Below are 14,772 nucleotides of genomic sequence, written 5' to 3'. Positions count from 1 at the left end.
GGGCCTCATCCAGATTCATGGCATCTGGGGCATGGTGGCTAGGCAGAGAGACAGCAAGACTTCTAAGGTGCTTTGTGTCATCTAACTACTCACGTAGAAATTCTGGAAAGCCCAGCAAAAGCAGATTGATTTTCAAAAAGACCAACTTTTCTATCAACTCTGTCACCAGCCTTGAATGATGAGGGCTTATGATATCCCCTGCCATAAGAAGACATGGACACTAGGCATGCTGTTTGATGGACAGGAAATATAATGCTGAACCATATTGTCCAGTTTAGGTCAGATTACATACAGCAAAACCTCTGCTTCTATTCCCTCTTACTCAGAGAAACTCTCTAATGTTTCCTCTAAAATATTTAATATATAGATGGCCCCATCCAGGTTCACACTTCTGGAACTCAATCCTCCATGGCATCCTTGAAGGGTTTCAGTATGTATATCAGTTGCCTCATCACCGCCCAATCATGATGCCCCAGTGGCCAATCCTCATCTATCTCTATTTCCAGAGACAGAGCATGAAGGGCTGTTTACTGCTCCCCTAAACTCTGCAGCATCAAATAAATGGAATTCTAGTGGGTGCCAGCATCCCAAATTCTTCCTACTTCTCAGAGAGAAGCTGCATCTCCTTTACACCTCAATGGAAAAGCCCTATTTTCCTGTACTTCTCTATAAGATTTTTCAGGACTAGATTCCCCTGGTCCTTGGGCCCCAGTCACAGGGTATCCCTCAATGAAGCAAATATGCAAAGCAATGGATACCCTGAAGTCTCACACTACATCCTTACCTTGAGTGATTATAAAAGAGCTTTACATTATAATCATGATCTTCTTTTGACCACTATAACTAAGTAAAAAGATAATCGTTTGGTATGTGTTTCCTTTTTCAGCTGAAACGAATTCTATTCCATGGATAATTTTATAATATTGACATGTCCTTCAGGTCTATTTCTTTTTAAGGATGGTCCTCAATTTGTCTTCATACATAAATAAAATCTTTGTGATTGTTTGGCTCATTCTTATCTACTAGCTAACAATGACTTTTTATATAATATTATTGAGGTGGTGGGTTTCCAACAATGTACTTGGTGCTCTGTTTGTCTTCAAGCCATCTTGGTTCTGGTTTATTGATTTCAAGATCATTCACCAGTGAATTTACATATAAATACCCCTATTGTACTATAACTTTTGTTGTTTACGTTATTATATGTCCATGTGGTCTATTATATAAGAACATAATCTTATGGTGGCCGCCAGGTGAACACTCCTGCCATGATCCCTGGACCTCGTCCGAGACCACCAACTCATTATACAAAGACCCCCTTCTTAAACCCATTCCTCACCCATCTGAATCAAATTTGAACCAGTACCTAAAGGTGAAAGGATCTGTAAGGCTGTGACAATTCCCTAGAGCCATTCAGTCTACACAAGTTTATGGTGACATTATTAATAATGTTTTGTTTTGGATGCTAAAATGTTATCTACCAGTTTAGAAAAAAAAAGCTTGTCTTGGCAGAAGCCTTGATATGTTATTTTCTTTTTGTTTGTTTTTTTTGCAGCCATTTTTTATTATGTAGTTCTTACTTGCTTTTCATTATATTGTAGCTATTATTTTATTATGATGTTCTTACTCCACTGTAATTTTATGTATTTTGATTTTACTGTATTTTATTTTGTTGTAATTTTACTGTTGTAAACCGTTATGATGGCTCACCAAATGACAGTATGTAAATCAGTAAATAAATAAAAATAAAATAAATAAGAACATAAGAAATTGCCATGCTGGGTCAGACCAAGGGTTCATCAAGCCCAGCATCCTGTTTCCAACAGAGACCAAACCAGGCCACAAGAACCTTGCAATTACCTAAACACTAAGAAGATCCCATGCTACTGATACAATTAATAGCAGTGGCTATTCTCTACATAAACTTGATTAATAGCCATTAATGGACTTCTCCTCCAAGAACTTATCCAAACTTTTTTTGAACCCAGCTACACTAACTGCAAGACCTGGCATTCTTTCCTTAGCTATGATTCCACTAAACAAATGTAAGATCCTATGGTCTTACATTTTGTCTGTTGGGTTTATGGCATATTGTGGACTCTTGGTCAAAGTGGTAATGGCTCCTCCCATGGGGAGGGGCCCTGTGGGGAACCACAACGATTGGCTAGACTCTAGTAAGCAGACACTGAGGAGAGAAAGCTTTATTATACTGCAGTTGATGAGTAGAATCTTGCCCAAGGAATGGACAGTGCTGTAGTCCAGTGATAACACAGTAAGCTCAGGCAGTCTCTATAGATGATGGTCTCACACAGATGTAGCAATGGTCCGGTAGTGTTCCACAGGCTGTGAACCTGAAGGGTGGAATGAAGAGAGCTGGAGCGTAGTGAGACTCACAGAGTAGCAGAGGTGATAATTTCCTTCGGTAGTTGAATGAAGAGAGGGACCCAAGCTCAGAGGTGCAAGATACCCTGAGCAGAATAGGCCCTCGAGGAGTGAGTACCTAGATGCACCGAGGGTTCCTGAAAGAAAGCAGACAGGATCCCCGAGGGGCCGGTGTCCTTAAGGTTAGGCAGATTAACCCCATAGGGTGAGTAGAAGCGAGAGGCCCCTGAGAAGCGGGTACCCAGAGCTTCCGTAGTAGCAAGATACCCCGGAGGGTAGTGAGGAATCCAAGTGAGCAGCTTAGAAGCAGAGTAGCAAAACCGAAGTCCTTGCTAACTCATTCAATTGGAACGGAGCAGAGGTTTAAATACCCGGAGGTACTGACGTCATGCGGTGGGGTTGCCCCAGAGTTTCCTGCCATGATGTATTCAAAAACATAGGCAGCATGTGTGCGCGTGTCCTAGATGGCCTCAGGAAGAAGCATGGTGGACAGGGACGCCCATGCTGGCACGGAGATGCTGAGGGTTTCGACAAACAGCAGCAGAGGCATCCATTCTTCCAATGCAGGAGGAAAAGGATAAAAGAGAGGTGAGGCAGAACGGTAGCAGCCGTCTGCGACTGACGGATGCAACATTGTCACTGAAAATCATTCCTGTCATGGTATGCAATGGACAATAGTAGATTGCATAGTATATGTCTATCAGATAGGGAGACACAGATGACCGATTACTTTGTCAAGAGCAATAGTGGATATATAAACATAAACTGGGGGCCTTAATATGCCTTAATATGCAAATACATTGTAATGTTTTTTTAATTAATTATGTTTTTTCAACTAAATAATGTTTTTTAATAAAATATTTTTAATGATGATCATGTGGGTTTAGACAATGGGTTTAATTGGTCAACATATCACAAGATGACAGCATATAAGGAAGAGCAGTATACTCATTCTGTGTCAGTCTTTTTGCAGATCCCCTAAAGAAACATTGGTTCATGAAACATAGATGTCATCAATGTTGGGACACTGGTGAGGTTTGCTTTAATTTGTGATGTCTGCAATGTCTGCATTGGGGTTATTGTGCTTCTCTAAGACAGAAGCAGCTAAGTTATTTCAGTATTTTTGGACTGATCAATGTGAAGATTTGGTTTTATTGTTATTTTACCTGCATAGAAAAATCTTTGAACATACTTTCTAAAACAATTTAATTTTTCTGAACTTTGAACACTGAGCTTATGATGACAAGCAGGGCATATAGCTGGGTTTGAAACACTGTGTATCCTAGTTGTCTATTTGATGCCACTTGAAATTATTCAGTTTGAGTATATGCTTTGTTGGCACAATTGTTTAAGATTTGGTAATTAGCCCATTTTTGTATTAGTTGGTTCAGCCTCTCTGTAGATCTGGTGGAGATGAATTCAAGAAAACATGGAACATGCACAGAGGATCTCTGATAGATTGCAAGGGACTATAAAGCTGAGCAGGAGATTTTGATGGGCAGACTGGATGGGCCATGTAATCTTTATCTACTGCCATGTTCTATGTTTTTATGTTTTTGTGGTACACACAGCATGTGCACAATTCCAGAGATAGGACTACATAAGCAGATGAGACACAGACAGCTACTCTGGGGTATCAGAGGAAGGAATTGAGTCCTAGGTTCCTAAAACAGTGCCACATATCTTCACAATTGACATGCCAGGCCTGGACCGGGAAGATAGCTTGGACCTTCAAAAGCCAGCAGTTACTGCCATCAAATGTTTCCCCCCCAGCCACAAAGATCTAACAACATTTAGACTGGTTTGGAACCTCCTACAGTGATCACGGAGAATCATCCCACCTCCTCCACTCGCTGGCTACCCATTAGCATTGGGACAACAGCATAAAGACAATAAAGATTGTCGAGTGAAGTTATTGAGGAAGTCTGTGGACAGTACAGCATAGGCAGTGAATGAAAAGTCTGATTTGTTGTATTGGCGCTTGTACAAACTGACAATAATTGTTTTTAATCGAAGCATCACTACCTGGCAGGCTGTTGAGACTCTGAAACCCTTGTCTACTACTTCTACCAATTCTATGCCACCCATATCCCTCAGGATCCTTTGTATCACAGGGCCACAGACCAGAGGTGGAAAGCCTGGAGATATACACTCATTACATGGAGGCAAGAAACAGCCTACTGCATCCCTTAGCTGATAATCTCATGGAGCACCAGAGTGATAAAACAGTCTAGCATATATGCTTTCTCTTAACAGTCTTTAGTGAATTGGCCCCTGTGGATGTTAAAATGTTCTTTTGTTGAAAGCACAACCTAACTAAAATGTTCCTTTTTCAATAACATGCAGTTTAGTATGTGGCCCATAACTGCAAGATCTCTCTCTCCCCTGCACCCTAATTAGGACCAAAATTTAAAAGCATTGCTCATGCGAAAAGGCCTATATACATGAGTGATGCAGGTTTTAAAAGCCACTAATTATGTGCATATGTGCATGTGTGCAAGCTAAAAGAAAGGGGGCGGGGCATGGGCATTCTGGAACAGGGCTAACAGTTACAAGCTTAAATCCGTATCTTAAAACCGGAGACTGCAGCGCGTGGCATCCTTTTAGCCGTGTATATTTACTGCTGATCCTGATAAGGTGTAAGTCTGCAGAAATCACATTTTAGGACTATCATGAAAGGGTGAGGGGGTCCCAGTCAACTAGGGGACATGCAAAATGAAGAACCAGAGAGGTCTTGATGATTTTGTGACTGGGCAACTGATGGATTAACTGGAAAAACTGGGAATGACCTTCACACGAGCATATTTTAAAACCACTTACCTACGCATGTTAAAACGAAGAAAGTCCTAAGGAAGATACACGTAGTGTGTTTGGTTCAGTCACAGCTTAAAATTAGGTGCAAACATACGTGTGTTAGGTTTATTTTAAATTATACGCGCAAGTGCATGCATGATTTAAAATTCCAGTGTATGTCCACTTGCACATCCATATGTGTGTGTATGGGCGCACGTGCATTCGTTTTAAAATTAGCCTGTAAGTCATTCAGGGATCTGCACGCTCCTGCAACAGATTTCTGATAAGATCAACAGGGGATAAGAAAGTAGCCCAGTGTGCAGGGCACCTTGAAAATAATCTTAAATTTACAGAAAAAAATATTTTCTAATGTTTTTCTCCTAAGTGTATAGAGGGTTATATTTTGTTGGAGGCATTTTTTGCTCAGTTGACTTTAAGTCAGCTGGGATGTAGTATTCCATGTAGATGCTCATACCTGATAAGGAAAATTAAAGAAACACTTCTTTGCTCTTTAACAGTTACACTGTAAGTAGGCGAGTAACAAAATATAGGTGTTGGAGTATTGCATGGAAAATATCTTGTTGGAAGGAATACTTCAGGGTTACATTTTAGAGATTACATTTCTCTAAAGTATTCAGATCTTTCAGTAAGGGAAAAAAGGAGTAAAAAATTGTGCAAAGACAAAATGGGTAGCAAGACAGTGAACTATCAAGATTGCAATTGAATAAATAATTGATGAGCTTGTGGCTTAAGCCTGAGTCTCATTAATATTATCTTGCAGGTTCATTAAATACTGTTCCAGGCCTGTCTTAGGAGGTTCCTCTGGACTTTTGATTAATAGGCATTGTGTGTTTCTGTATAGAAGGCAGAACTTGGTGGGGGGAGGAGGAGGTGCCTGTGACAACTGCTTTCTAAGCTCAAAATCTTTCAGCCTAGCACCTTTCAGAGCTGCTTCCTATTCCCTTCAGTCTCATCTGAGGCCCCTACCTATGACAGTAAGCCCTAGTAAATAATATATAAAGATAAATGATAATTGCTCTGTTAAAAGTGTCTCTTAATGAGCATCATAAATTAAAAATTAATATTGCAAAGACTGCATGAATAGCATCCATGCAGTAAACACAGCAGCAGGTATCAAGATAGCAAATGAAAGTTAGCCCTCTCTCGCTTCTCTCCCCTTCTTCCATCAAACATTAACAAATCAGAAGATTGCTAAGAAATCCAAACCTAGCAGATGGTTTAACAGGAAGGTACCCATGATTGTTTCCTTCCAATTCCATATATTAAAGACCCAATGCACTTTAATGCCATTCTTTGATCCTTTTAACGATTTTCTATGGGAGAAAATATTTCCTTCTAAGTTTTATTTTAAATTCAAGAAACAATGAATATTCTTTCCAAAATCTTTTTTATTTCTAGAATAGAATATCCATATTTTTTACAAGGTAGCTTTCTCTGTTACTTTCCTATTGTCAACGTATGACCAGATAGAACGAAAATATTATAAACATGATGCAAGAGATCAGATCTGCTGATAGTTGACAGGCAGGGATGGCAAAAAATCTTTTGAAAATGAAATGTCAGGAGCAGATAGAAAAATATGAATTAGCTAATGGATGATTTGTAATTCTAGCCTGCTTTTATGAACCTCTTATGCACCGATGCATCTAATAAAAAAAGAAACAAAAATAAGCAAATATTCTACCTGGGATACTATTTTCTTGTGGCAATGAAAGTACAACAGAGGGATAAAGGTACTTTTTAAAGGAATTTTCAAAATGAAATAACTAAAAATTGTTAAGTCCAAGCTGGAAGCTAAAGATGAATTTAAAAATTAAAATAACTGCAAGAGTAAAATTTAGGGAGCTTTTGTAACTAAACATATAGAAAATCCACATACAGTCGATCACAGTTAAAGTTAATCCTGAATAGTTGAGACTAGAGCCATCCCAATTAATGAATTTTTATAGATAATGGAAGTTTCAGATAATGGAGGTTTTCTGATAAAAGAATTTTTGATAATGGGAGTTTTTCCCAGATAACAGATCACATGGAATTAAGCTGACCAATTTTCAGTAAATAGTAGGGATGTGCATTCTTTTGCAACGAAATAGGAAATAGAGATGATGTTTCTTATTTTGTTGCATTTTGGGGGGGGGGGCGATGAAATGATAAGAAAACCCACAAAATTTCATGTAGTTTTCTTATCACATTTGGGGGGGGAGAAAGGGCACATTAAAAAACAAAAAAAACCCAAACCCACCCCAACCCTTCAAATGTAATTGATTGCAACCCCCCAACTTCCTGACCCCCCTAGACTTGCCCGACCCCCCCCCCCCCCAAGACTTACTGAAAGTCCTGGTGATCCAGCAGGGTCCCAGAAGCGATCTCCCCCCCTCTCGGGCCGTCGGCTGCCACTAATCAAAATGGCGCTGATAGCCCTTTGCCCTTACCAGTGCCATTAGTCGGCCCCTGTCACATGGTAGGAGCAATGGATAGCCCGCACCATTTTTTAAGATGGCATGTGACACAATGGCACCGATAGCCCTGTCACATGGTAAGGGCAAAGGGCCATTGGCGCCATTTTGATTAGTGGCGGCCAATGGCCTGCGAGGAGGAGATTACTCTCGGGACCCCGCTGGACCACCAGTGACTTTCAGTAAGTCTTGGGGGGGTCGGCCATAAAATCTGATGGCTGCGTGCACTTGCATGCCAGATTTTAAAATCCAACCTTGCATGTGCAGTTGGTCCACAACTCGCGTGTGCATGGGGGGGATTTTGTAACCTTCACACAGTGATGAAATCGGGCCTCCCCCAATTCCCTCCCAGTCCACTCCAATTAAGGAGCAGATTGAAGGGAACTTCCGTTTCCCCTACCTAATCTTTCTTCCCTTTGCCCTCTCCACCCTGACCCCTAACCCTTACCTAGCTACCCAAATATTTTTATTTTACTACTTACTGTTCCTCCAAAACCACTGTCCCGGTGAAGCTCGTGCCAGCAGCTGACTGGCGCGTGCAAACTACTTCTGCTCCAGGGGAGTGGTAAGTAATAAAAGAAAAAATCGTAAGTTGATAGGAAAGGTTTACAGAGGAGAGGGGAAGAGGGAGTGTGTTTAGGTAGAGGAGTAGGGAAGTTCCCTCTTAGTCCGCTCCTTAATTGGAGCAGACTGGGAGGGAACTGGGGGAGGCTCGACTGCGTCGTCATGCATAGTTAGAAATAATTTGCCTCCCCTATGCGCGGATTTTAAAATCTGGAATGCATGTGCACTCTGCCATCCAATTTTATAACATGCGTGCGCTGGTGCGTGCATGTCATAAAATCAGTGCATCCATGTATGAGCACCAGGAACAGTGAGCACATGGATGCATGTGCTCTCCTTTTAAAATCTACCCCATGTTGGTTTTCAACTGAAATTCTAACTGAGGCATGCATTGTTTCTTTTTTTTTTCCAAGTTCCCATGAGCTTTCCCTGGCCATTGAAATGCAGAATATGGGTGACAATGCCAATGGTGCAGGAAAGCAAATGGCAAACTTGGGTAAATCCCTTGGATTTACCCAAGGGAAGTTTTGCCTAACAAATCTGCTTCATTTTTTTGAAAGGGTTAATAAACATGTGGATAAAGTTGAACCGGTAGTTGTAGTGTATTTGGATTTTCAGAAGGTGTTTGACAATGTCCCTCATGAGAGGCTTCTAAGAAAACTAAAAAGTCATAGGATAGGAGGTGATGTCCTTTCATGGATTACAAACTGATTAAAAGACAGGAAACAAAAAGTAGGATTAAATGGTCAAGTTTTTTAGTGGAAAAGTGTAAACAGTGGAGTGCCTCAGGGCTCTGTACTTGGACCGGTGCTTTTCAATCTATACAAATAAAAATGTTAAATAGTTTGTACAAAATCGCTAATCTCAGAAACCACTGAACCGATTTCTTTCAAATTTGGACACAACCTTCATTTCTCATACGGGAAGGTTCTTCTATATTTACATTACAAATATGTCACACCTGTGACAGGTAAAATAGGTTTAAAGATTTTTTTGAGAAAACAGCGACATCTGCTGGACGTAAGCGCCATCTGTTACACCTTACACTAACACACGCTACACTAATCATTTCGCCAGCCCAGGTCCACGTTTCACTTCCATTTTAACAAATTCATGCACTTTTTTTGCCGGAAGATAACTATTTCCTTTACAGATAAAATACACCCACCACCCTCCTCACACCCCCCACACACATGCCAAATTTATTTACTTCCCAGGCCCTCACAACACACACAAAACCTGACAGAAGTCCGGGAGGCTCCAGCGGGGGGCCAGGACTGGTCCGGGACACATCTCCTGCACTACGGCCGTCGGCTGCCAGCACTCAACATGGCGCCGATGGCCCTTTCCCTTACTATGCCACTCAGGGACACCAATGGCGGCAGTAGCCAATGTGACATAGCAAGGGCAAGGGCCCGTCGGCGCTATTTTCAGGACTGGCAGCCGGCAACCCTTTGCCCTTACTATGTCAGAGGACCTACCGCTGCCATTGCTCCACCCCACTGACATAGTAAGGGCAAAGGGCCGTCGAAACCCGTTTCAGTGCTCGCAGCCGACGGACCAATGCCAATACATCGCTCCCGTACCGCTCCTGAACTCCCGCTCCACCGACTGACATTTTTATCAGGTCACGGGGGATCTGGAAGGTGGGGGGTGGTAATGAATTTATTGCGAACATCTTGGGGAGGGGTCACGAGGGGGGGCAGGTTTCATTCATTCGGCAACTCTGGGGGAGGCAGGGGGGTGGGTTACTGTTTTTCGCAGGGCTGGGGGAGGGGGGGCAAGAGAGTGTGGGGTGGTTAGTTTAAGAGAACATTTCTCGTAGGGTTGCTTTCTGGGGGAAGGGGGATGTTCACACACAAATACATACACTAAACTTCCACAATCTCGGGAACACACCAAAATAGCCCTCCCCAGACCACTAAACAATTTGGGAGTGCAAAATTGGTTAGGCACTCCCCTATTTGGCTACATAACGCGCACAGACGCCCAGGGACAGACCACATGTAGCACCAACAATTTTAATTTCCCGGGTCTGGGGGGGGGCAGGGGGTGGGGGGTTATTATTTGATTTAAAGGGTTGGGATTGGGGGGGTTCCCACAGAAATAGAAAGACAAATGTTTTCTGATCTGAAGGGTAGGCAGTAGGCGGGGGTAGGTGACAGTGAGGGAAGGGAGAATGAGGGGGGAGGTGAGTGTCAGGGGAGGGAGAATGAGGGGAGAGGTGAGTGTGAGGGGAGAGAGTTGAAGTGGGGACAGGGGAGGGAAGGGGGTGTGAGTGACCAAGGGGGAGGAGGATGAATGACTGAGGTAAATGAGCAAGGGGAAGGGGGAGGGAGGGAAAAGAACCTGACTCTGCCACTGCAAAGCGTGGTGGGGTACCGCTAGTACATATATATAAATAGATCTGGAAAGGAATACAATGAGTGAGGTTATCATATTTGCAGATGATACAAAATTATTCAGAGTTGTTAAATCACAAGCGGATTGTGATACATTACAGGAGGACCTTGCAAGACTGGAAGATTGGGTATCCAAATGGCAGATGGAATTTAATGTGGACAAGTGCAAAGTGTTGCATATAGGGAAAATAACCCTTGCTGTAGTTACACGATGTTGGGTTCCATATTAGGAGCTACCACCCAGGAAAAAGATCTAGGCATCATAGTGGAAAATACTTTAAAATCATCGGCTCAGTGTGCTGCAGCAGTCAAAAAAGGAAACAGCATGTTAGGAATTATTAGGAAGGGAATGGTTAATAAAACGGAAAATGTCACAATGCCTCTATATCGCTCCATGGTGAGACCACACCTTGAATACAATTCTGGTCGCCGCATCTCAAAAAAGATATAGTTGCAATAGAGAAGGTACAGAGAAGGGCAACCACAATGATAAAGGGGAAGGAACCGCTCCCCTATAAGGAAAGGCTGAATAGGTTAGGGCTATTCAGCTTGGAGAAGAGCCGGCTGAGAGGGGATATGATAGAGGTCTTTAAGATCATGAGAGGTCTTGAACGAGTAGATGTGAATCGGTTATTTACACTTTCGAATAATAGAAGGACTAGGGGACATTCCATGAAGTTAGCAAGTAGCACATTTAAGACTAATCGGAGAAATAAGAACGCAACCAAGCATCAAAACCTTCAAAAAAGATTTGAAAACCTGGCTTTTCACCAAAGCCTACTCAAACTCACTCAATCTACCACACGAGCAAACACCTACACAACCCAACACCATGAAGATTTCTCCATCTCTCGATCAACAAAAATGCACCATGAAGAATTCTCCATCTCTCAACTAACAAAAACAACGTCCACCTTTTGAATCTCTAAGACACTGTGAAACTAACCTCATATCATAAATCTAGCAACCTATTATGTATTTCCTGGAACCCTGAAACCCTGCTGTTACAGACCTAACTGTATCACCCACCCAAGTGATATATCCATCTTCCACTTTAATTATCAACCCCATCCTATACCTTTATTAGAACACACTATCAGGCCGATACAGTACAGTGCGCTCCGACGGAGCTCCGACAGAGCGCACTGTTAGCCGGTATTTGGACGCGTGTTCTGGATGAGCTAGCTTTACCCCTTATTCAGTAAGGGGTAATACCGCGTCCAAAACGCGCGTCCAACCCTCCCGAACCTAATAGCGCCTGCAACATGCAAATGCATGTTGATGGCCCTATTAGGTATTCCCGCGCAATTCAGTAAGCAAAATGTGCAGCCAAGCCACACATTTTGCTTTCAGAAATTAGCGCCTACCCAAAGGTAGGCACTAGTTTCTGCTGGCACTGGGAAAGTGCACAGAAAAGCAGTAAAAACTGCTTTTCTGTGCACCCTCTGACTTAATATCATTGTGAAATTAAGTCGGAGGTCCCGAAAGTTTAAAAAAGTAAAACAAATTTTAAAACTATTTTGAATGGGCCCATGGCTAGTGGGTCGAAAACCGGATGCTCAATTTTCCCGGTGTTCGGTTTCCGAACCCGTGGCTGTCAGCGGACTCGAGAACCGATGCCGGCAAAATTGAGCATCGGCTGTCAAACCCGCTGACAGCCGCCGCTTCCATCAAAAAAGAGGCGCTAGGGATGTGCTAGTGTCCCTAGCGCCTCTTTTTACCGCCAGCCCTAATTAAAATAAATTTAAATACTGAATCGCGCGCACAGGAGAGTGGCCTGTGCATGCGCCAGGAGAGTGGGCGCTCGCCCGCTCTCCCGTGATTTTACTATATTGGCCCATATATGTGATAATTAACCCAAAATCCCAAGACAATAAGCTATGATGATGTTTATATAACCTTTGTTTTTTCACGATTACTGTAAACTGTTCTGATGGCGAAACCGAATGATGGTATACAAAACACCTTAAATAAATAAATAAATAAAATGTAATAATAAGAACAGACTGACACAACATCAAACTTTAATCTAAATAAATTGTTCTCCATCAATACCTGATAAACCTCAAAACAGCCTTCTAAATTATTTTTTAAAACAATCATACTGATAGAATATAGGAGTTTTATTAATACAAAGAAAATACAGACTCTATTAGTCCAATATTGCTTATTTCAACACCATTCTTTTGACCATTTGAAATGGACAATAATTGAGAAAGTGATACCATCAATGAGAGGGTGGCTATGAAGCTTATCTGAATAAGCACAGGCAATTTTGGATTTATACTCAGAATACAACAGCTCCACATGGTCTTAATGAAAATGTAGAACGGCACACATTAATTTAGTTCTATTGTTCATTTTCATTCACATCAAGATTATATATACTTACTTTTGATGTAATTTTTGTGACACACAATACACTTTAGAGATATTTTCTCATTCAATGAGATTTTTTTTTTCATTCCAATGAGAATCTTCTGCTTTGAATGATATTCGGGCCAATACAATAAAATCGTGGGAGAGCGGGCGAGCGCCCGCACTCCCGGCATGCGCACAGGCCACTCTCCTGTGTGCGCGATTCAGTATTTTAATTTATTTTAATTAGGGCCGGCGGTAAAAAGAGGTGCTAGGGACACTAGCGCATCACTAGTGCCTCTTTTTTGACGGAAATGGCGGCTGTCAGCTGGTTTGACAGCCAACGCTCAATTTTGCCGGCATCAATTCTCGAGCCTGCTGACAGCCATGGGTTCGGAAACCAGACGCCGGCAAAATTGAGCGTCCGGTTTTCGACCCGCCGGCCACTGGCCCATTTAAATTTTTTTTTTTTTTACTTTTTTAAACTTTCGGGACCTTCGACTTAATACTGTCATGATATTAAGTCGGAGGGTGCACAGAAAAGCAGTTTTTACTGCTTTTCTGTGCACTTTCCCGGTGCCGGCAGAAACTAGTGCCTACCTTTGGTTAGGCACTAATTTCTGAAAGCAAAATGTGCGGCTTGGCTGCACATTTGCTTTCTGAATCGTGCGGGAATACCTAATAAGGCCATCAACATGCATTTGCATGTTGCGGGCGCTATTAGGTTTGGGGGTGTTGGACATGCGTTTTGGACACGCTATTACCCCTTACTGAATAAGGGGTAAAGGGATAAAGGGGTAAAGGGGTAAAGCTAACGCGTCCAAAACGCACGTCCAAATGCCGGCTAACAGTGCGCTCCAACGGAGCGCACTGTTAGCCGGCATTTGGACGTGCGGCATTTGGACGTGCGGCATTTGGACGTGCGGCATTTGGACGTGCGGCATTTGGACGTGCCGGCAATCAGGCCGATACAGTACAGTGCTCTCCGTCGGAGTGCACTGTTCTGTATCAGCCTGATTGTACTGTATCAGCCTGATTGTGATTGGTGGAAGTTTTGGTACCTTTCAAGTATTAAACGACCTTTATGTTTCTGTTCTGTGCAGGTATGCCTTTGAGAACAGCCCCAAGCCCCCAATGCTGAGACTGATCTCGAAACACTGAGCTAGTTTTGGTTTTGATTTCATTGAACTTTTGTTATTTAGAGCCACCTACAACAAGATAAGTTTTACAGTTCAACAGTGGTGTGTTTTTATAAGCAATAAAAAAAATATATTGAGGAATATTTATTACACAGACTGCTGATTATATCATAGATGCTGTTAAGTTAAATAAGTCCCAGGAGTAAACAAAAATGAATAGCAATAAATGCAAAAGGCCTCCTTCCACCAAATTTCCTGGCAATAATGTTTATGATGTAAAGTATAATGGCATCTTGATATTTTTGGGTGCTTCCTTATGATAGAATATGGCAAATGTATATGTTTATACTTGCAGCCCTCTGTTTAATCATTGGTGCTAACTATATGTAACTCCCTGTTTGCTGGGATCACCTTCAGTGGCTGCAGGGATGGAGATTTACATGTCTGCTGTCCTGAGATCCATACAAGAATTCAAGGATGTACCCACAACAACAAAGTCTACTGCCCATACCTGAAGTTGGTTCCAAAATCAACAATTTATTTGTAAATCCAAAAAAAACCCCAACAAGCAGAATCTTCAGTATCATACATCTTCCAATGGGTAAGAAGATATAGTCCAGCAAAAAAAAAAATCAGTTGGAAATTGAACACTCCTCA

This window comes from Rhinatrema bivittatum, chromosome 3 (assembly GCF_901001135.1).
Source record: "Rhinatrema bivittatum chromosome 3, aRhiBiv1.1, whole genome shotgun sequence".
NCBI classification, from domain to species: Eukaryota; Metazoa; Chordata; class Amphibia; order Gymnophiona; family Rhinatrematidae; genus Rhinatrema; species Rhinatrema bivittatum.
Note: the sequence above shows the minus strand (reverse complement) of the source record.